We start from the raw sequence: 23,956 nt of genomic DNA, 5'->3' as shown, positions 1-23,956 counted from the left end.
AGTATCTAAATACTTTTAACTTTGTATCTTAGTATTCAAATTATGGAATATGAGCAGAGGGGTAGATATCACTATAGGGCTTCACCTATTCTGGGGAAGGGATTAGTGTGTTTCAACAGTAGTCAGTTTACTTGGAGCATACTTGATTTAACAATCATCTTGTTAATGTTTTCATTTGGCAATTAAGTATGGGGATATATATGGTGCCAAGTTAACAGAAGATGTACTCTTGATGATTGATCTGAGGTTTATACTTCACAGTATTAAATTATATCCTAAAAGCTAGCAAAGCATTTATTCTTCTCAGTGTTTTCTTAGTCAAAGAGCCATCCCTCTTTGTCTTAAAGGGAAACTCAGATGGTTTGGTATTTCATTAAAAACACTGGGTTGCCCAAGTATGTCTATGTGGGTATTGCAGACAAGACTGGCCTGTGACTCAGTGAGCTGAGTGAGAATATCTGCCCTTACAGTGGGTGGGCACCATCTACTGGAATAGGGCCCAAATGGAGCACAGGCCTAGGAAGGGCAGATGCTTGTGCTCTCTTCCAAAGGTAGGATAGTTCTTCTGCTTTAGAATGTCAATACTCCAGGTTCTTCCATCTTTGGACACTAAGAATTGTATTAGCAGACTGCTGATCAGGCCTCTGTACCTGTACTGAAAGTTACAACATTTCTTCCTTGGTCTAAGGTTTTCAGATTTTGCTGATAAGCAGATGATGACACATAATGGGGGATATGAGGGGGGCAAGAATGGAGGAAGGAGGGACTGTATAGAGGGATAAGAGGGGTGGGAGGGGTGAGGGAGAAAAAAATAACAATGAATTTAGAACTACTACACTAGGTAAATGTACAATTACAAAAACGGTATGACTCTACTTGAGAAACAAGTTGTATCCCATTTGTTTACAATAAAAATTAATAAAAAAATACAAAATGTGTGATTAAATTCTAATTGAAATAAGAAATATGACGTAGAACCACAGGATGAATAGAAATAACTCTAATAGGGTTAACACTGTCTGCTTTACTGAAGAATTGAATCAAGATGTAAGAATGACAAGAAATCAACCAAATGAGGCAAAGAAACATGGTGCCAAACACAGAAAACAGAATTTATAAGCCTTGAGAGAGAAACAAACGTGGGTTTTTTAAGGAAGTGAGAAAAGACAACAGTGTCTTGATCATTGGGAGTAAGAAGAAAAGCTGGAATGGTAAGATTGAAGAGGCTGGCATGGCAAGGACCTTCAGGACCTTCTACGCTATGACAAGAGTTGGATTTTATCCTAAGATTGTGAGGGACCACAGCAGGGCTTTAACATGAAGATTGAGATGTTCACATGTATGTATATATGCATACGTATAAAACACAAACACAAGTTTGTGCAAAATTTTGGTTTTTCTTCTCTAAATAGAGAATGGGTAGGACTGCAAGAGAACAAGTGGGGAGATCAGTTGGGAGACTATAATAGTGACCACCAAAGAAATGTCCTTGGCTTGGATGAGAGCATCAGTCAACAGCAATGAAGAGAAATGGAAGGAGATATTTTATATGTTTAATCAAAAAGATAAGGTCAATTATTTTGTGAATGTGAAGTAAAATAGTTTTCAAGAATGACTCCCAACCTTTTGACCTAAGAAAAGATTCCTCCTGCAAAATAAGGTTCAGTTTTAGGCAAGTTTAATTTGAAATATCTGCAAATCTCTCCAAATTCTATAAAGTCCTAAATCCTCTAACTTTCCATAATCATTGTATTTCCTACCTCATCTGTGAAAGTCTATTTCCTTTTAATTTTTGTATGAACTTTCAGATCTCTTTTAAAAGTTTTTCTTAAGTGCGTAACATATTTACACATTCATTCCTAAAGACTGTTTTTTTCTTTCATCATAATTATTTGGAATTTCCTGAGCACTTCTCCTTTTAATCCAGGTGGATATTCATTGCAATATATTAATATGCCTTGACTTCAAAAACATTGATCCTCTCAGAAAGATGCATGTAGGGAATTCAACTCTGCTCAGGTTTTCCAAAACTCAACCATTGCGTTGCTAATTTGAGGTAGCTACTGTGTTCCCTCCATGGTGATCTTTGCCGCACGTACTTCAGCCTGGCAGTTCAGTAGAACTGGACGACTTCCGGTGAACGCTGTTTTAATGGCTACTCTCCAGGCCTTCGTAATTGGTTTCTATTCGATGATCAGCGTAGCTCAGAGGTGACACTAATTCACAGATAGCCTACTTCTAGCTGAGAGCAGCCTTTCTGTTGAATCATTTTGTACAGTAGCTTGCCAAGAGTTATGCACACGAAGACTCTTCATAAATGCTTTTGATGATGAAAGGATATAAACTTTGTTTTAGGCAATGCCAACTGTGTATGGCATTTTCAAAATGAGCATTGCATTCTGTGCTGGGAATGAACTTCAAACAAAGGAATTTTCTCATTTATAGCCAGTTTTAAAATAGTGGCGTCTAAATTCTCAGTGAAAAAACACTATTGATAGCAGCATATTTATCACAATTCTTTCAAGCAATCTGATAAATTAAAAAGTAGATGTATGTAATGATTATAATGCAAAAAGGAAATTGGCATGATTTAATCTATATATAAAAAGAGAGTAAACTTTTCTAATAAAATAATTGCTCTGAATGATAAAAATTGCTTACTATTTGATAGACATTAGCAGAGTTACTTCCAGTTTAACCTGTAGGTAACTTCTACTTTGACCTCTATAGAAACCAACATCTGTTTATGGAGAAATGAATGCCAGTGAATCTCTTTTTTTATGTTAATATCAGCTCGTTAATTCCCTGCTGAGAAGGAAAAATATGACTTGAACAATGAAAAACATATGTTTTGGAGAGACAGTTTGCCATCAAACTACACCAACAATTTAAATGATTAAAATGTTTCTATAAACATCCTCTTCCTTGTCAGCAATGAATGAAGCACACTGACTCCCCATTGTTTTATTTTTTTGAACAGATGTTACTGTCATGAAGGAAACTTATTTTTGCAATACTATAATTAAAACCATATATTATTACCTCTTTTGTCACATATATTAAATGAAACACCATTATTTTGATAGCTAAAATTATGTATGAGATTTTTTCTTAATAGACAAAACTTAACCAGATATCTGCAACTTGCTTATTTTGAATGAATAGTTTAAGAAATCTTTTACTTTCACCTTGCTGAAATAAAAATAAATACACTTCAGAATAATTTCCTTCTGGAATGTGAATTATAAAAATTAAAGTGTCAATAGTTAATCAGGTTCTAACTGGTTACCCTGCTTAATGATAATGCCCGTACAAATTCCTTTGGAATTAGAAGTTAAAGTTGTACATAACATCTAAGAAATGTCACATCTCAATCAATATTTTCAGCCTGGTACTTCCTTTGAACTTCTCTTACAGAATGAATTACTGATAATTTAAGTGTTACATTTACATTTATTATTCCCTGACATAACACACAAAACCACTGAGATTAAAGTAGTAGTATTTCAAATTAGGTCTTTGGCAAGGAATTTTCAACTATGAGAAGTTTCTTAAAAGAAGAGGTAAGACAAGTAAGGATTATCTATTTTTCAGTCCTATCTTTCATAATTTAGAAGACACATAAAAGCTTTTTTAAACTCTGTCTTCCTATGACGCCCATCATTTTTTTCTTGGTCACAAGGAACAGAAGATATATGTTTCTATCACAAGCCAAAAAGAAAATTGTGTAGCAAATAGCAAAAATGAAAACAAAAATGTGTGGATTTTTGAAATTTAAAAAAAAAAGTCTTTGGTAACCATTATTCTCTTGAGTTCTGTAACCTTTCTTTTCTTATCATTCTCAATCTCTGGCAAAGTCAAAAATTTGTAATGACTTTATGACTTAGTTGAGAACTGAACTTTCTTATTTAAAATCTCTACATTTTGGAGCATATCTCTATTTCCTAGAACTTTAGTGCATTTGTATTGTTTTGATCAGCAAAGCTTACATTCAAGTTTAGTAGTCACGTTTATGAGAACTAACTGAAGATGATTTAAAAATCAATGAAAAAATAATAACTTTGAGTATGGTTAACACTGAATCATGACATTTGCTTTGAAAGAAAATGGGTTTAATCCAATGAATGAACCTGATAAACTAAACATAAAACATCTTCAAAGATTAATATTGAGACTACAGGCATAAAAATGTACTAGCTTATGAATTTGGATACCAATAGAAATGTCCCATTTGTTCAGCTTGTTCATTTTTCCTTTTAAACAAAATAAATTTGATCTCTATTATGATCCATTAATGGCAGAGAAGCTGAATGTTGATTAATAGGCTAATATTTCCCATAACATCAACTGTGAATTGCATATAGTTTCAAACATTACACTGAAGTCAAATCTTCGTTGAAAAATTGCATGCTATGTGTCTCATTGCTACTCTATTTTGTAAAACCAAACTTCTAGAGAGTCATAAGGTGTAAGTCCATACTCGTGTAAAGAAACAGATGTACAGGGCTGGGGCTATAGCTCAGGTGGTTGAGTGCTTGCCTCACATGCACAAGGTCCTGGGTTCAATCCCCAGCACCAAATAAATAAAAAATATTAAAAAAAGAAACTGAGGTACATAGTAGGAAAACACAGATATGGCCATACTATCTTCATGACCTTGTCTAAAGTTTTAGACTTCATGTGGCCTCAATTTCTCATTCATAAAATGTGCAAAGTGATGCTAGTATACTTGTTTTGTTTGGGGATTAAATACTATATTAAAATTGCCTAAAATACTTTCTGTCAAAGTTATCATATATGGAATTGGAGAATATCATGCTAAATGAAATAAGTCAATCCCCAAAAACCAAAGGCCGAATGTTTTCCCTGATAAGTGGATGATGATACATAATTGGGGGTGGAAGGGTGGCAGGTCAGAGAAGAATGAAGGTACTTTAGATTCCATTGAGGGGAGAGGGGGCAAGGGTATGAAAGATGGTGGAATGAGATAGACATCATTACCCTAGATATATGTATGATTACACAAATGGTATGAATCTACATTGTGCACAACCACAGAAACGAAAAGATGTAACCCATTTGTGTACAATGAATCAAAATGCAGTCTGTAAAAATAATTTTTTTAAAATTATCATATAAATGATACTTTTTTACTTATTTTTAAAATTTGTTCTAATTAGTTGTACATGACAATGGAATGCATTTTAACACACTGTACACCAATGGAGCACAACTTCACCTTCCTCTGACTGAACATGGTGCAGAGTCACACCGATAGCATAATCATATATATATATATAGGGTAATAATGTCCATCTCATTCCACCATCCTTTCCATTGCATACCCCCAACCCTCCCCTCACTTCCCTCTGCACAATCCAAAGTTCCTTCATTCTCCCAACCCCTATTATGGATTAGCATCCACTTATCAGAAAAAACGTTAGGTTTGACTTACTTGTTTATCATGATATAGTCCAGCTCCATCCATTTACCAGCTCCATCTCCATTCTCCTTTCGATTACCATTCTCCAGCTCCATCCATTTACCAGCAAATGCCATAATTCAGTTGAAGGCTGAGTATTATTCCATTGTGAATGTATACCACAGTTTCTTGATCCATTCGTCTATTGAAGGGCATCTAGGTTGGTTCCATAGTTTTACTATTGTGAATTGAGTGACTATAACATTGATGTGGCTGCATCACTGCAATGTGCTGATTTTACATTCTTTGGGCATAAATGGAGGAGAGAGATAACTGGGTCAAATGGTCATTCCATTCCAAGTTTTCTGAGGAATCTCCATACTACTTCCATAGTGGTTGCACCAATTTGCAGTCCCATCAGCAATGTATGAGTGCACCATTTTCCCCATATCCTCAACAACACTTATTATTGCTTGAATTCTTGAAAATTGCTATTCTGACTGGAGTGAGATGAAATCTTAGAGTAGTATTGATTTGTATTTCTCCAATTGCTAGAGAAGTTGAACATTTTTTTTTCAGTGCAAATGTGTGCTTTTATATTTATTTCTCTTACCCTGTTCTGAACCTCTTTTTTTTTTAATTGTAAACAAATGGGATGCATGTTGCTTATCTGTTTGTACATGGAGGAAAGGCATACCATTTGTGTAATCATATATTTACATAGGGTAATGTTCTTTGATTCATTCTGTTATTTTTCCCTTCCCCCATCCCTCCCACCCCTCTTTTCACTCTATACAGTCCTTCCTTCCTCCATTCTTGCCCCCTCCCACCCCCCATTATGTGTCATCATCGACTTATCAGTGAGATCATTAGTCCTTTGTTTTTTTGAGATTGGCTTATCTCACTTAGCATGATATTCTCCAATTTCATCCATTTGCCTGCAAATGCCATAATTTTATCATTCTTTATGGCTGAGTAATATTCCATTTGTATATATATATATATATATATATATATATATATATATCACAGTTTCTTTATCCATTCATCAATTGAAGGACATCTAGGTTGGTTCCACAATCTGGCTATTGTGAATTGAGCAGCATTAAACATTGATGTGGCTGTATCTCTGTAGTATGCTGATTTTAAGTCCTTTGGGTATAGGCCAAGGAGTGGGATACCTGGGTCAAATGGTGGTTCCATTCCAAGCTTTCTGAGGAATCTCCATACTGCTTTCCAGAGTGGCTGCACTAGTTTGCAACCCCACCAGCAACGTATGAGTGTACCTTTCTCCCCACATCCTCGCCAACACCTATTGTTGTTATGTTCTTGATAATCGCCATTCTAATTGGGGGGAGATGAAATCTTAGGGTAGTTTTGATTTGCATTTCTCTTATTACTAGAGATGTTGAACATTTTTTCATATATCTGTTGATTGCTTGTACATCTTCTTCTGTGAAGTGTCTGTTCATTTCCTTAGCCCATTTGTTGATTGGATTATTTGTATTCTTGGTGTAGAGTTTTTTGAGTTCTTTATATATTCTGGAAATTAGTGCCCTATCTGAAATATGAGTGGCAAAGATTTTCTCCCACTCTGTAGGCTCTCTCTTCACATTATTGATAGTTTCCTTTGCTGAGAGAAAGCTTTTTAGTTTGAATCTATCCCAGTTGTTGATTCTTGCTTTTATTTCTTGTGCTATGGTTAGGGTTAGGGTTAGGGTTAGGGTTAGTCTGATCCTCAGCCACTTGTTGAAGATTTGAACCTACTTTTTCTTCTATAAGATGAAGGGTCTCTGGTCTGATACCAAGGTCCTTGATCCATTTTGAGTTGAGTTTTGTGCAGGGTGAGAGATAGAGTTTTAGTTTCATTCTGTTGCATATAGATTTCCAGTTTTCCCAGCACTATTTGTTGAAGAGGCTATCTTTTTTCAGTTGCATATTTTTGGAACCTTTGTCTAGTATGAGAAAATTGTATTTATTTGAGTTTGTGTCCATGTACTCTATTCTGTACCATTGATCTATCTGTCTATTTTGGTACCTATTGGTATTTCATGCCGTTTTTGTTACTATTGCTTTGTAGTATAGTTGAATATCTGTTATTGCGATACCCCCTGCTTCACTCTTCCTGCTAAGTATTGCTTTAGCTATTCTTGGTTTCTTATTCTTCCAGATGAATTTCATGATTGCTTGCTCTATTTCTGTAAGGTACGTCAATCCAGACCCTAAAAGCTATAAGGGCCTGGAACAACATTTACCAAACCCTGAAAGAAAATGGATGCTCAATGCCAGAAATCAAGTAGACCACAACACAATAATACTAGGTGATTTTAACATGCCTCTCTCACCACTGGATAGACCTTCCAAACAAAAATTGAATAAAGAAACCATAGATCTCAATAACACAATCAACAATTTAGACTTAACTGACATATATAGAATATACCATCCAACAAAGAGCGAATACATTTTCTTCTCAGCAGCACATGAATCCTTCTCTACAATAGACCATATTTTATTCCACAAAGCTACTGTTAGCAAATATAAGAAGATAGATATACTACCTTATATTCTATCACATCATAATGGATTGAAATTAGAAATAAATGACAGAATAAAAAACAAACTTCTCCAACATCTAGACATTAAATAATACACTATTATATGATGAATGGATAGCAGAAGACGTCAGGAGGGAAATAAAAATATTCTTAGAGGTAAACAAAAACAAAGACACATCATATCAAAATCTCTGGGACACTATGAAAGCAGTACTTAGAGGAAGATTTATTTTGTGGAGTGCATTCAACAAAAGAAGAAAAAAATCAACAAATAAACAACTTAACACTACAGCTCAAAGCCTTAGAAAAAGAAGAGCAGACCAACACCAAAAGTAGTAGAAGACAGGAAATAGTTAAAATCAGAGCTGAAACCAATGAAATTGAAACAAAAGACATAATAAAAAAAATGATATGACAAGTGAGGCTTCAGTTTAATCCAGAATATGCTGTTTTAAAATTCATCTCACTATTGACCAAGTCCATAAGCCTTAGGTTTCCAGAGAAAATTGTATATTTTTTCATTTTGTTTTTGCTTAACCTATCAGTTCCTCATCTCATTTGTTGTACACAGTATATAATTATTAATTTGTACCCAGCAAGCATGTTTTAAATTTACTTTTTAATTTTGCAAGACTAGTCATAAATGGTTTATTGTGACTCACTCATGGTAGACACTCAGTGTTTGTTAGATATTTTTATTTTTATGAAAAGATGCATGTGGTAGAATGTAGACCATGCTCAAGGGAGGCAGATAACATCCTCTGACTCTGCATGTGTGTAAGACAGTGAGTATGAGTATGTGATAGATTTGTCTGATTATCTCAATCATTATGTCTCTATCCTGATGTAAATGTACATAGTCTGCTATCTAACTCCCAGGCTGGTCCTTAGAATATGGAAGGCTTCATAGCTTGAATCTATCTTCCAATCTGGTAAATAGATTTAAATCTATGCTCTGAATCTCTGCTTTATAATATTTATATAAAATATATTTTATTTTCTGAGTTCTGTTTATACTTTCAGTGAATGTAGAAATCATCTCTTGTTAATCTTTTGTCAGCTACCAAAATTGGTGACCTTCTGATCTAAGGTCCCAGGATCCTGGATCCCACTACATTTTTAGAACTCTTAGACCTTGTCTGCTTCATCACATTGTCAACAACAAGAGACAATGGTGTTGGGACTAATGACACATTAACTAACTCGGGCTGACTCCTTACTCCCTGGCGAGTGAGCAAGAACAAGGCCTCAAAGGCGGTTTCAAAGGTTATTGATAAATCGGACCACCGTCAGGGATTGATTAACAGTTCTGCGAACATGATCAGCTCCTGCTTGCTATATAGTCATATGGGACTCTCACCTGCATGAACTCCCCCCCAACTTCCTGACCTTTAAGCTGATTGGTTCCCGCCTAGCCCCCACCCTACATAAAAGCTGTGTGCTTTCCTCAATAAACGAGTTCCTGCTGTGACTCGTGCACTGCCAGACCTCCCGGTTCTGGTGTGTTTCCTTTGCCGAGGACACTCATCATCCTGCTCAGCCTGTATTCTCCTCAGGGGGACCCTGAGGAGGTACATCAGACCTTGTTGCCTGACAGGGAGCAACATCTTGGGTTTCTATAAGTTCTGGGACAGATTCTTAGAACTTTATCCTAAATAGATCTTTTCTTATCCATCTTTTTGTTTTCTTTTTTTCAACTAACTTCCCCTGTTATATCATCTAATAATCCTAAAGATATTACATACTGGACCATCAGTGAAAAAACAAAACTTTTCTTATTTTGTTTTGTTGGGTTATGAATTTGTATGAGTTTCTTGTTATGATTTGTATATGAGGTATCCTCCAAAAGCTCATGTGTGAAAGAATGCAAAAATTTTCAGAGTTAAAATGCTTAATTTATGATAGGAATAACCTAATTGGTAGGTTAATTCACTTATATGGATTAACTGAGCGATCACTATAGACAGATAAGGTGTGACTGAAGGAAGTAGGTTACTGGGGGCATGTATTTTGTCACTGATGAGCAGAGTCCTCTCTCTGCTTCCTGGTTGTCAGGTCCTGAGCTGCTTTCCTCTACCATACCATTCTACCATGATGTTCTGTCTCATTTGGTCCCTGAGCTATAGAATTGGAAGACCATGGATTGAACTCCTGAAACTATAAGCTCCAATTGACTTTTCCTCCTTTATGTTGTTCTTGTCAGGTCTTTTGGTCACAGCAACAAAAAAAAAGCTAACTAAAATATTCCTTATCTATTTTGACTTGATTCCTTTTCAGATATATAGTATAATATTTTCTACCATTCTGTAGGTTATTTCTTGGTTTGTTAATTTCTATTTTTTTGCATAACCTTATTAAAATGTTGATGTAAACCCACTAGTTTTCATTTGGGTTTCCTATGACTAGGTTTTCACATCCATAAAATCATTATGAAGACCAATTGCACTGAGGTCTTTTTCTATGTATTTTTTTCTCTAAGAATTTCATGGTTTTATATTTCACTTTAATTCTTTAATCTATTTTGAGTGGTATTTTGTATATAGTATAAAATAAGGGTCCAATTTTATTCTTTTTCTTGTAGATATCCAGTTTTTCATGCACCTTTTATTTAAGAGACAATCCTTTTCCATTCATATACATATATATGTGTGCACATCAACTATATACATACATACATATATACATATATACATATAGTTGATATACACACACATATAGAGAGATACACACACACACACACATATATATATATTTTACATATAGTTCATAAACACATGTGTGACTTTATTCTGTTGTATTGGTCTCAGTGTCCATTCATGCCCCTGTTCACTCTCTTGATTGTTATAGCTTTGTAATGTAATTTGAAATCAGAACACGTGATGACTTGAATTTTGTTCTTTCTCAATATTTCTTTTTTTTTTTTTGAGGCCTTTTTTGGTTTCTTATTGGTTTTAGAATTTTTTTCTATTTCTGCAAAAAATGTCATTGGAATTGTGACATGGATTGCTTTAACACACTATAGATAAAAATGAAGTATTGAAAAATGCAGGTGAAACTGTTTTCAATCAGGAATTTATGGAAAACACGAGATTAGGTATTTCTGGGTGAAAAGATCATGTGTGTGTGTGTGTGTGTGTGTGTGTTTTGGATTCAAGAAATGGTTACTATGTGAAAGAGCTTGAGTCAGCTACAAATGTGTGCTATAAGCAGTTCTTACCTGAGAAGCATTGTTTTGGAAAGTTTCTTATTTCAGGCAAATTATTCTTCCTATCTTTTCTTATTTTTAAGCTGATATGTTAAAATCCAGTTTACAAATAAAAAGCTGTGATTTGAAATTGAAATATTCTAGTCAGTAATTCTGTTCACAATTTCGAAGTAGTGATTTATGAAGCTACGAACAGCTTGTATGAGTTTCTGTAACAACCAAACTCATGTCATTTAATTCATAATTTACTAGGTTCTTAAATGTATTACAATTTCCAATTCAAAACATATACTGATGATGATATGACCTGTTTATTCTGTTGCAAACCAAAGTGCCATGTGGTTGATGTTTGCTTTCATACAAATTTTATATAATCATTTCTTTCAATAGCTTGCATGCAAAGTAAGTTATGCTAAATATATGCTTTCAAAATACCATGGATGTCTTACTTTTTTTTTTTTTTGCAGTGCTGGGGATTGAACCCAGGGCCTTGTGTATGCAAGGCAAGCACTCTACCAACTGATCTATATCCCCAGCCCTGTCTTACCTTTTTGTCTCTGTGTCAATGTCTGTTTTTCAGAACTATTCCACGTGAAGAGGGAGGATTTCATAAGCACTCGATTCCATTGTCTACTGTCCTGCTTTTCTTGCTTTCCTTTCACTAGTTCTATCACTCATGAGAATGTACCCTGGGGATGAATCTTGATCTATTTTGTTTTCCAGTGCCTGTAAAAGTGCCTGGTACAGGGTAGAAACGGGAAAAACTTTTTTTTTTTTTAGTGAATGAATGAACGTTTCTAATGATTGAAATCTTCATTAACAGGATAAACTATGATAAGTCAACATTCTATATGAGTGAGTACAAGACACTACATCTTTAACAAAGCAACAGTAATGATGCTCAACATATTATCAGTATTCAAGATATACTTATATAAATTAAAAATCAGCTCAAAACAGATTGGCCAATAACTATATTCACTCATGCATTAGATGATGTATCTAAAAATCTTCCATAATATATATGCTCAACTGATAAACTACTTGTGTGATTTTTGAACAGAGAAAAAAAGAAAATGAAAGAACTCTTAAGAAAATCATTTGTGGAATTTTGCCCCAGTTGATTTTACCAACACATTTAATTAACATGAGCAAAGACAAGCATTTTTATGAAGGCCCCTCAGCATTAAGGTGATGAATTTCTCCTGCTCTCTTGTGTGCTTTCTTCACACCTACCACAATCAGAACAAGAATAATTAAGTAGTAAGTGTGGATTTTCCCCCCCAGAGATTTCAGTAATATTGGTGGACTTATTGACTAAAGTCCTGCCATGTACAAAAGCAAAGTGAAGAGTTATTAAGTGAAGTTTGTAAAGAAAATACAACAAAATTATGCAATTTTTATAATAGCTATGAACCAAGGAACATGACTTTTTGTAATTTTAAATCTTTACTTAGATATGTATATATAATAATTTTGTTTATTTTAGGGTTATGGTAATCTTTATCACAAAAATCTATTTTTTCAACTTAATTTTAAATGAACTTGAATGATTATCTTAAGATGGAGATGTAGAAATCAAAGTTATGAAATACTTCGAACTTTATTTGAATATTACACTTGTTGTCATTTTGCAAATAGCTAAATATTTTTCCTGCTTATGAGGCTTTTTATTCGTGCTTCCATGGAACATTTTTATTTTGTCTGGGTAGGTTCTGGGTCAGATAGGGGTGTCTGTCATGCATACAGCTTAGGCTCAGGTCAGCTTAGGCACTTCCCCCATCTCCAAACTGGATGGATGCATGGGCGGTGTGTTCTCAAGGCAGGCCTGGCCCTTGGCTCTACTGCTGCTGCTGCTCTTGTCCCTGAACCTGAGGCTGTCCTTACCCACCATCCCCCATCCTCCATCCCTTCAGAGGTTTTGAGGGAGATAGATGTGACTCCATGGGGCAAGAAATCCTGGAAACCACTGCTCCCCTCCACTTACAAAGGGGCCCAAAGTCCTTTAGACATGGGGCCTGATGGAAAGGCTGTGGTGAGGGTTGGCTGAGGTCAGATGCTGTGCCAGGAGTCCCTGTATCTTCTCTTTACATCCACTCCAAAACGGGAAGGCCATAGACATCAATCTAGGTAGGTCAGGTTGCCCACTCTGGTGAGGATCTTACTTGGGTGGAAATCCCCAACAATGCCCAGGTGTAGGACTGTGGAACAAGACAGGTGGTCTGGATCTAGCCCTGGAGCTGGGTGGAGGGGACAGCACCAGGTCTGGTTCTTTGGGGCCCAGAGGTGGAGGTTGGTAGGCTCAGAAGTCTTGGGTCATATCAGTTAACTTGGGATTCAATTTTCTCATCTGCAAAACAGGCACAGAGGTGTGCCACAGGGCATCTCTCCCTGTTCATTTGGGCTGGGTCACTTTTCCCTTGGTCTTGGTGTTCATCACAGGATGAAGGCATGGGCCTGCAGGAGGAGGACAAAATGTATGAGGGCACATGCTGGACTTCTTGGGCCAGGTGATGCCTCCTCAGGAAGCCTCTGCAGCTGGCCCTCCTTTAAGCAAGTGTATTGGAAATGATCAGTAATGGTTTTCAGTATTACAAACCTGCCATGTATGCATTATTCCATCCTTGCTGCAAAACTTCCAAGTCCTCTACCCTGAAGCATAGGTTCCCAATGTTTTTATCCACTTTGCACTAACTCTTTCATTCTTTTTCACTTGTTCAAAGACCCAGTGTGTGATTTCCTCTTAGTCCGTCTATATTTTCCATTAAAGAACAGTGCTGGCAAGAAATTCAGGCCTTAGTGACACTGCCAAGGGCCTCATTCAGCAGGAAAAAGACAGAACCCTTTGCCTTTCCTCCTAAGTTCCCTGGTTCAGTGGAAGAGCTTCTGTCTTCTGAAGTTCATCCTCAATTATCAGATTTTTTTTCCTTGCTCAGTGATCAGTGTTAGGTTAGGGATTTACAATAGCAATGATCAGACAGTATGGGCAAAAGGATATTTAGCTGCCTCTTTCTATGACTCTAACTGACTTGGGCTAATTATATGTGCATCTGGGGTCTAGTATTATGAAGTAGTGTAAAATAAAACCAATCACAAAATTGGCAGTAAAAAAGTTTTTCAACAATGAAAAATTTATATCACTGGCCCCAGAAATAAATGATAAACTGACTCAAATCTTATGTCAATGATGTGAATGAAAATTATGGGAAGTAGGAGATTAGTGAGGTGAAATAAGCAAAGTATTGAATATCTCATGATAGTCACAAGTTTTGCAGATATGATGGAACAAAACAACACAATAAAGAATGCAAACCACAGTACAATGTGTTCACTATCCCCAAGACTGAGTGGCTCATAAGGGTCATAGCTAATGACACCTCCCCAGCATTGACAGACTGCAGAAATGAATTGCACTGGCCAAGGAAAACACCAAAATACAAAATTCCAGGCATCATTTCTAACAAATGCATATCACTTTTGCAACACCTTAAAGTCAAACTATTGTACATTCCTGCACCAAGTTTGTGTGAAAAAGAAAGTGAATTCCAAAGTGGTGTAAGATGGAGAAAAGCAATGAAGAAGGTTAATGAATAGTGACCCCAGCATCAGATTGGAGAGCTAAGATTTAGATGAGTGGGTGAGCATTGGTAGACAGAATCCAAAATGCAAGCCCAGTACATGGGGAGTGATTGCTAGTGCTGGAGACGTCATGGCTCTATGATTGTGAAGACCCTCTACATTAACAAGACAAGGTTTTATCCCCTCGTGCCCCTTATATCTGTCCCTACCTCCACTAATTCCAGATAAGTATAGTATATACTTATAGTATATGCTACTCCATATACAATATCATCAGAAAATCTTCCATGCTTTTGAAATCTGCAACTTGTGTTATGGAATCGAGTTCAGACTCTGACTTGAGTATGTTTATTGCATGGAAACATTGGACAACATGATGCTCTGAAAAGCAAAAAGGTTTTTTTGGGGGGTTCTGCAGGCTACAAAGTGGTTCACTGAGGCTAGTGGAACTCTTCGGCAAAGGGGTTTATTAAGACTAGATTTCTGGAGAATGTAGAGATAATGGTAATAGGCAGTGGGAGTCATGAAGATGGTTTCCTATAAAACACAATCCACTGAGGCGATCCTGTTTCATTTCCCCCTGCTGCCTCCCTAAAAACCCGTGTATTTACTATTCAAGTGCATATACTGAATTTTCTTGAGAAGGTGCAATCATTGTTAAAATTAATGAAGAGCCCAACTACACGAGCAATCCAGGGTGGGATCTGGCAAACTGGACAAGGATTATTGATGAACTGTAATAGAGGGACACTGATAAAATAACTGCGCTGTAGTCTGAGAAACAATTGCAACATGGTCTAGAGGCACTTGCCAAATGTGTTACCACTGTAGTATTTGAAGGAAACTTGAGGTTCTTCTCTACCTATCAGAGAATATCTACCACCCTAACCATGCCTTCTGCCCTCTACTGTGACCCAACTTCTGTGGCTTGACCCCACATTCCACATGTGTTTACGTTCAAACTTTTCTCAGCTTCTCCTGGACTCTGAGCATCTGCTCTGGGTCCTGTGTAGACATTTCTCAATGTGGAGTCTGTCAGTTTTTCAGTGAACCACTTTTAGAAGGATGTGAGCCCACAGGGTCAGGGGCATGTTACCCTCCGATCTGGGGTATTTGAATGGAGCTTTTCCCTGTGCATTCTGATTGAGCTGAGTAGAGGAAGGAAAGGACACTGGGTTACCCTAAGGACCTCTCACCCATGGTGAGGTCTGAGGAAATGCAGGGAAGACTGATTCTGCTCATGAGGAGAAGGCCTCTTTAGACATAGATTGAGATGCCTCAGGGGAAATTCACTGGGTCAGGAGGCAGTGATTTTTTTCTAGGAGAGAGTGAGTTCACTTCCATATGGTTTGCAGTCAGTGGTAATGTAATGTCATGGCCATGTCTCAGAGTGAGTTCAAGGGGAAAGGCTGATCCCTGTGCCTTTCTGCAGATACCTGGAAAATGTCTGTGATGTCATTTGGAGGGATATGACTTGAGTATCCTAGAGCTTAAAGGGACTGTATATCGAAATTATTTTAGCCACAAAACTGTTCAGTGGGGTTCTCTGTGACCACATCTGTAAGATATCCTCTTTTAGAGTGAGATCACAGGGAAATCCTAACTGACACACTCCAGAGGCCCTCATCTCTTTCCTGACCAGAAACCTCTCCTTCAGTCCAGATATCTGGTGTCTTTCAGCCCACAGGGTCAGAGAAGCCAGGGAATTTTAAACTAACATAGACAATGGGCCTCTCTTACTTAACTGTTTTCATGGAAAGAGGGCTTCGGGACTTCCTGTTCTTGCCCACTGTGACATACCCTCAGCCATTGTTGGTAGGAAGGGTTTGTTCATTTCCCTGTCTGGTACTTCAGGAACAGTGAATAGTTATGGGGTTCTCTTGCTTTTCCAGTAGCAGGTTCAGTGATGGCTGGGTTCCATTTCAAGAAAGGAAGAGGATGAACACAGAGGAAGATGCCCTGTGTTAGCTTTTTGTCAACGTGTGAAAACAGCAATCTACTGAGAGGAGGAAATACTTATTTTGTGTTCATGTTTGAGAAGTTTCAGTCCATGATCAACAGACTCCATTGCTCTGAGACCAATGTAAGGCAGAACATCATGGGGGAAGGGCATGGAGCTCAGCTCAGCCAATGGTAGTCAGAAAGCAGAGAGGAGGAGCATTCAGCAGAGAAGAAGTAATCCCCCATGGCCAACTGAAATCTTCAGTTCCCAGGCTCAGTTCCAACAGGACAAGTGATTGTGAAAACCTCTAGAAAGCCCAATACTTACTTCCTCTAGCCATGCCCCACTTGCCTACAGTTACAGTAGCCTATTAAGTTACTCATCAATCTAAATTATTAATCAACTGATTAGTTACAGCTTTCATAGTTTAATCTTGTCACGCCTGCATTAATGCAGGAGGTGTTGGGAGATACTGCACATCCTCACCATAACATTCTATCCCAGCCACTACAATATCCATCACATAATGCAAAATGGATTTAAGTCCATATACAAGAGTCCCCGCAATCTAAATGCATTCAGTACTGCCTCATAATCCAAGTCTCTGAGACTCAAACTCTGAGATACAAACTGGCTGTGAGACCCTATAACAATCAAAAATATATATATATATATATATATATATATATATATATATATATATATAAAATTTTGGAGATTTATATTATTTAATATTTTAATTATATTAAAACTTAATTATATATTTAAAATTTAATTATATTTTTATATTATTATTTAATATTTTAATTATTTATATTATTTATATAATATAAATCTCCAAAATGCAATCTCACAGAAAAACAGAATAAAAATTCCCTTCTAAATGGGAGCAATCTGGATATAGAAACTAGTATGGAACCTAAACAGGACCAAAACCCAGTCAGGCAAGCAGGCCTTGTAAAACTGCATACAGCATCTGGAGCACTTGGTGGCAACACGTGATTTCCAAAGGGCTGGAATAGCCTGTCCCTTGCCTTTGAATCATCTGTGGCACTCCTCATATCCAAACCACAACACTGCAATTATTGTATTTAGAAGTAAGGACAGGTGTCCTGCTTTTAGATGCAGGTAGTGTAGAACCTGCTCTTCTTCACTAGACTCTGCATGAGCTTCTGCTGTACAGAACCTCCACACAACCTTGCAGCTGGCTCACGCATGTCTTACATGACTCTGAGAATGCAAAGGAAAAGCACCACAGAATGACTCCAATTCCCAGGCCCAATTCCAACATGATCAGTGGTTGTGAACATCTCTAGAAAGAACCACTGCCCACCATTCCACTGGCATTCATAGACCTCAGCTGCCATTGCTGGCTTGCAAAGAGAAGATCCCAGCTATCTGACTGTCTATGTCAGAAACCCCTTCCCTGAAAAGAGAGCTTCTTCTGTCATGCAAATACCAATGGCCATGGGGTAATGGCTGGCCAGAATCTGCGCACCCACTGGATTTCAGTCAGAAGTGCTGGAAGAAGTACTCTCACACTGGGCAGAATATGCTCCTGGGAGACCTCCAGGGATGCTCAGGCTCTAGCTGGGGAGAGATTTCATTTAGCTGCTTTTGTTGAGTTGTGCAAGTCTAGGAAGGAAATGAAGGGTTTTACAAGGAGCATCAGCAAAAGGAAGGTTGAGGTGGTGATGAGGGCCAGAAATTTTGAAACTGTCACCTTCACATAAAACTTTGGAGTGCCTGGGAGCAGATTCCCTTGCTGTTGGTGAGAATGCCAAGAGGAATGGTACCGCTCAAAAGAATCAGTTTTTAGCGAGATGCACCAGAGGCTGACCAACCGTCAGCAGAGAATGCCCAAGGGGCCTGAGTCAAGAAGGGTTGAGGTGTCACTGTGGGCAATGCTCAGTGAATCTTCAAGTACTGGGAACAAGATTTCTCTGGGTATAACTTTAGATTGGAGGAATGAAGCCCAAAATTCACTTGGGGACATCTGCAAACTTCACAGTTTCTTTGCCCAAAGGACCCTGAGCTCTTGCCATTTGCCCAAAGATTCCCACGAAGGAACTGAGCCTCACTCCTGCTGCCATTTCCCCTCCTCCATTCTGCCCTTTTCTTTGCCTCTACAGTATCACCAACGCTGAGACCAGGCATGAACCTCAATCCTGGTGCCCCCATGTCTCCCTTCAGAGGCCTGCCCTTTCTTTCATTTGCCCCTGTGCCAACACACCATCCACTCTGGGAGCTGCCCCTGGCACCTCATGTGACTACACCCATCTGGCTGAAACCACAGTCATTCATTTTTTACAGGTCTGAAGTTGGGAAGTCCCAGAAAAAGGTACCAAAGTTAGAGTCCAGTCAGTGCTGTCCTGGCTTGAGACAATGGCTGGCTTGCTGTGACCTCCTATGGCTGAGAGAGCTTCAGCATCCCTTTTTATTCCTGGAGGGGCACAACTCTGACCATGAGAACTCTACCCTGTGACCTCATTAAAATCCTAAGAACCACTGAGGTCACCATGTCTAAATACCATGACATTGGAGGATAGGATGTACACACATTAATTCTGGAGGACAAAATCACTCACACCAGAATACACAACAACAAGAACTCAAGGGAAAGTCAGAGATGCCACTGTAATACGTGGTGTTGTCTCTAGTGTATGAGAGCATGTCCTGGATGCAGGGAGCCCACAGTGGGGGGTGAATATGACTAGGCAGAGGAGGCAAAGGCAAGGTGTGTGTTGGGCCATGTCAGCTAGCAATGGAGTAAGGGTTGTAGAATGTGACTGGTCCTGAGGAATCCCAGCCCAGTGCTTTAGCCCCTATCTGAACTGGAGCCCACCATGACTCTGGACGAGGGACTGTGGAGGGGTCTGCAGGAATGTAACACACAAACAACTTTGACCAGATGATCTTCTATGAGATGGCAGAAAAGTGCATCAGAGGCCTTGGTCTAGACCTAAGTGCTAGGGAACATGGGTTGCACAGCTGGCTGTAGTGTGGCTTGACACCTATACCTGGTCATGAGGGGCATCTGCTACCACAGGGAGAACCACTGAGCACCTTGCTCTCCAAGCATTGGCCCTCTCTACTGGGAGAGTTGGATATTCTGTTAGTCCCAGAATCTCTGGCCTCAAAGTTCTTAGTTCCACTACTGCCTTGAGGATCAGGGTCAGTGTGGAGGAGTAACTAGCCAAGCTCAGGAGGTCTCCTTCAGCAGTGAGGGCTGCACACAGGGTTCAAGTTTTCCTGGCCTGGTGCTGGCCACCCACGTGGAAAATGAACACTTTGACAGCATATGGGTCACCCCTGCTTATGAAAGTTGCCACAATCATACCCTGATGTTCCAGAGAGATCTGGAATTTGAAGAACATGTTTAGGGAAATCCTGTCTCAGATCCCCTGAGCACCTGTCTCTGGCCTTTTTTGTCTTTGCTCCAGGAAATCCCTGCCATTCAAACAACAAACAAATGCAAAAACAGCCCTCTTTGGAAGCAACCCAGCTTTCACAGCAGAGCTTCTACTCTCTCATGACCTCTCCTGGGCCTTGTCCCCTGGTCCTTATTCTACGGTTTAAGAGTTCCAACGACGCCATTCATAGTAAAGCAGAGAACCCATGGAGTTATCTTACATAAATCACATCTTTGACAAAAATGATGATGCCTGGCTTCCTGTGTGGTTCAGGACAGGGACATGAGAAGTCTGGAATAAGGAGGGGATACATAAAGGAATGTGCCCTGTTCACTGAGGCCCACATGATTCCCTTCAGGTGCTTAGTGATGTAGGATGTTCCCAGAACTGTTTCTGCCTTGGAAATTTATCCCTCCTGGGACTGGATCAGCCCAGGTCAAAGCACTGCGCCCCATCCCTGCTACCACTTCCCCACTGGTATGAAGCTATGGCTTGGCTTTCCTGATGACTAAGTCTGTGCCTTGCTTACCTGCCAGGTTTGTGGAGTTTGATGCTGTAGAGATGGAGGATCCAATTGAAGGCAGGTTCCAGAGCCAGCCTCCTGTAATCCTGTGGAGTCTGTATCCTCCAAGTTCTCCAGTCCGTGATGTTGTGCAACAGCCAGGTAGAGCTGAACACATTCCCACAGGAATCCACGATAAAGAAAAAAATATGACAAGGGAGTGTGGTGTCCCACATGTGAACATTTCTTCAGGACAGGAGATTCATCTTGCAGGCAGAACAGCACCCTAGCATCTGGGATTCCTTCTGCCCTTGGATTTGAACTGGATATGGTCTACTTCAAGTTCATCTTCTCTCCCCTTTCCTGTTCAAGGAATCAACACTCCATTTGCCCAGGAAATGAGACTCTGCATGGTCGAGTACATGGAATACCGGTACATCCAAATGTCTGCCCACATGATGTACATTCTCCTGCTGCTGCAGTTGCCACTCATGGGTTCTTATGTCAGCGTGTACTGGACCATCCTGGACCAGGTTAGGTCCCTTGAACCTTCCCTCCACCAAATGGCTGGAGCAAATCTGGTTCCGCTATGTATGTACCATTTTCTTAAACTCTATCCTAGTGTGCATCTTCAGAAAGATTGGCCCTAAGGCTCACCTATCAGGAGGCAAATGTTAGTGGTAGCCAGAGATCACATCTGAGGCAATAAAGGTATATGGACATCATGAACAAGGTGGTGGAGTCTCCCATCTTCAACATGTGGGAGGCCACGGAGGAGTCCATAGGAAACTTGGAAGAGAATGGAATGAGTAACAAGAAAAAGAAGACAAGTTGTACCAGATCCAGATTTCCTGACCTACATTGATGATCTGTGCTCCGAGTGGACTTTGTCTCCAAGGAGGGCTGGGCTGGGAACAGTGGTATCTAAAAGATTTGGAGAAAGCCACCCCAGACTCCTGGAATTACCATTCATCCTTTAGATTCTCAGCACTGTGTGCATTTTGGGTGGGGTAGCTCACGGTTATAATTTAGTAATCCCATGGCATGGACCAGTAAGTGGTCATCACTGGTTCCTATAAATTCTAGAGGTGTCCTCGACTTGGGCACCCTTCCTACCAAGGCCACACACACACTCATTCCTCCAAGTAGACACCACCATTGCCCACCACCAGCCCTTTCTTGAAAATATTATTTTCCTTAGAAACACACATGGACATCTTGACACTATCCGAGAACCTGGAGCAGGAGGAAGGACTCACCCAGCAGGGTGGCCAGCAGAACCTCAGTCTGCCCCTCTGACACCAAGACAGGTGACACCTCCTGTTCAAATTTACCCTTCGTGAGTCCTTCTGGCTCTTCTTATTCCTGATGCAGACTGAGCCAGTGCCCATTTCCTTCAGCAGCTGGTGGAGAAGCACCTACTGCCCTTGAAGTGGAAAGGAGGTGTGCAGGTGCCCCAATGTTACGGTATACCCTGCACTGAGTTCTTCTAAGTCAGCTGCTGGCCAAGGTATAGAGACATAGCCATGGCACAGGACAAGGGGTCTACATGGAGATCTGACCCACAGATCACCTCCTGGGAAATTAAGAGATTCAGGGTCACAGAATTGCAGGTCCTGAGACTGAAGCACACAGGTATCCTCCTGTGCTGTCGTGAGTCTTCCTCACTGGGCACCATCCGGTCCACAACCCTCCCCAGGAGCACAGAAACTCCTCCCTGAACCTGGGGCACAGATGTCAGGTGGGTCCCATAAGAGCCTCTCCTACTGGGGGGAGCACATGGGATAGCAAAGCTGTTTACTGAGCATGACCATGATCCCTACACAGCCTGGACATCCTCCTGGCCTCCCAGAAACTTCTTGTGTCCTGGGGACTGTCCCAGAACTGGGGCCCTCACAGAACCCTTCATCTCCACAGAGCACCCCAAGCACCACATCCCAAAGGAGATCTGCATCCCCTGTTCTCCTGCTGCCAATGCTAGGAAGTGAGCTCCATCATGATTCTCAATCCATGTAGGAAGGATGCCCTGTTCTGGGCCTTCAGGTCTCTGGAGAGCAAGATATGATCCTGGGGCTGGTTCCAACTGCCCAGTATCCAAGAGGAAGTGTGAGTCATCAGACCCCAGAGAAAGAAGAGTCATTGAAGACAGTAAGTTTAGTGGGAGCTCTCTGGATTGCCAACCCCTCAGGTTGGCCTTGGTGATATTTCACCCTCACTGCATCCTGCAACACAGGTGCAAAGGATCCTTGTCACTCAGGACTGATCCTCCTGGTCCTCAGGAAAGGATGGGCAAGAGGAGGGCACTGGGGGTGTAGGAGGAAGGCAAAGTGGATAATGACACATAATGGGGGATGGGAGGGGTTAGTGTTAGGGTTTGAGTTAGGGTTAGGGAGGGGAGCAAGAATGGAGGAAGGAAGGAATGTACAGAGGGAAAAGAGGGGTGGGAGGTGTGGGGGGAAGTGAAAAAATAACAGAATGAATCAAACAACATTACCCTATGAAAATTTATGATTACACAAATTGTATGCCTTTATGCCATGTACAAATAGAGAAACAACATGTATTCCATTTGTTTACAATAAAAAAGAAACAGCAAATGGGAGTGCATCAAACTCAAAACTTTCTGCATGGCAAAAGAAACATAAGAGTGAGGAGACATCCTACAGAACGAGAGAAAATGTTTTCCAGCTCTTCTTCCAACAGAAAACACAAGTCTAGAACTTATTAAAAAACTAAGAAAGATTAACAAAGAATGAAATAACATGATCCACAAACAGGCAAATTAAATGAACTGCTCAAAAGGTATGGGTGGCCAATAATTTCATGAAAAACTGTTCAACATCTTTAGCCATCAGGGACATGCAAGTTGATACTACACTGACAGTTATTTAAGAGGTTCTGGATGAGACAGAAGGTTCACAAGTTCAAAGGCTGTCTCAGCAACTGAGATTTGGTCTTAAAATAAAAATTAAAGAAAGACTGGTGAGCCAGGAACAATGGTGCATGTCTGTATTTCCAGCAGCTCTGGAGGCTGAGGCAGGAGGACTGTGAGTTCAAAGCCAGCCTCAGCAACTTAGTGAGGCTCTAAACAACTTAGTAGACCCTATCTCTAATTATATTATAAAAGATCTGTGGATGTGGTTCAGTGGTTATGCATGTCTGAGTTTCATCCCTGGTATGAAGGAAAGGAAACAAAAGGAATTGGAAAGGGAAAGGGAAAAATAAAGGAAAGGAAAGAAGGAAGGGAAGGAGGGAGGGAGGGTAAAGAAAGAAAGGGAAAAGATTCAATGCAATGCCCATCAAAATACCAATGACACTCCTGTCAGAACTACCAA

This window comes from Sciurus vulgaris (assembly GCF_902686455.1).
Source record: "Sciurus vulgaris genome assembly, chromosome: 13".
Classification (NCBI taxonomy): domain Eukaryota; kingdom Metazoa; phylum Chordata; class Mammalia; order Rodentia; family Sciuridae; genus Sciurus; species Sciurus vulgaris.
The sequence above is the reverse complement of the archived record's forward strand: the minus strand, read 5'-3'. Positions refer to the sequence as shown.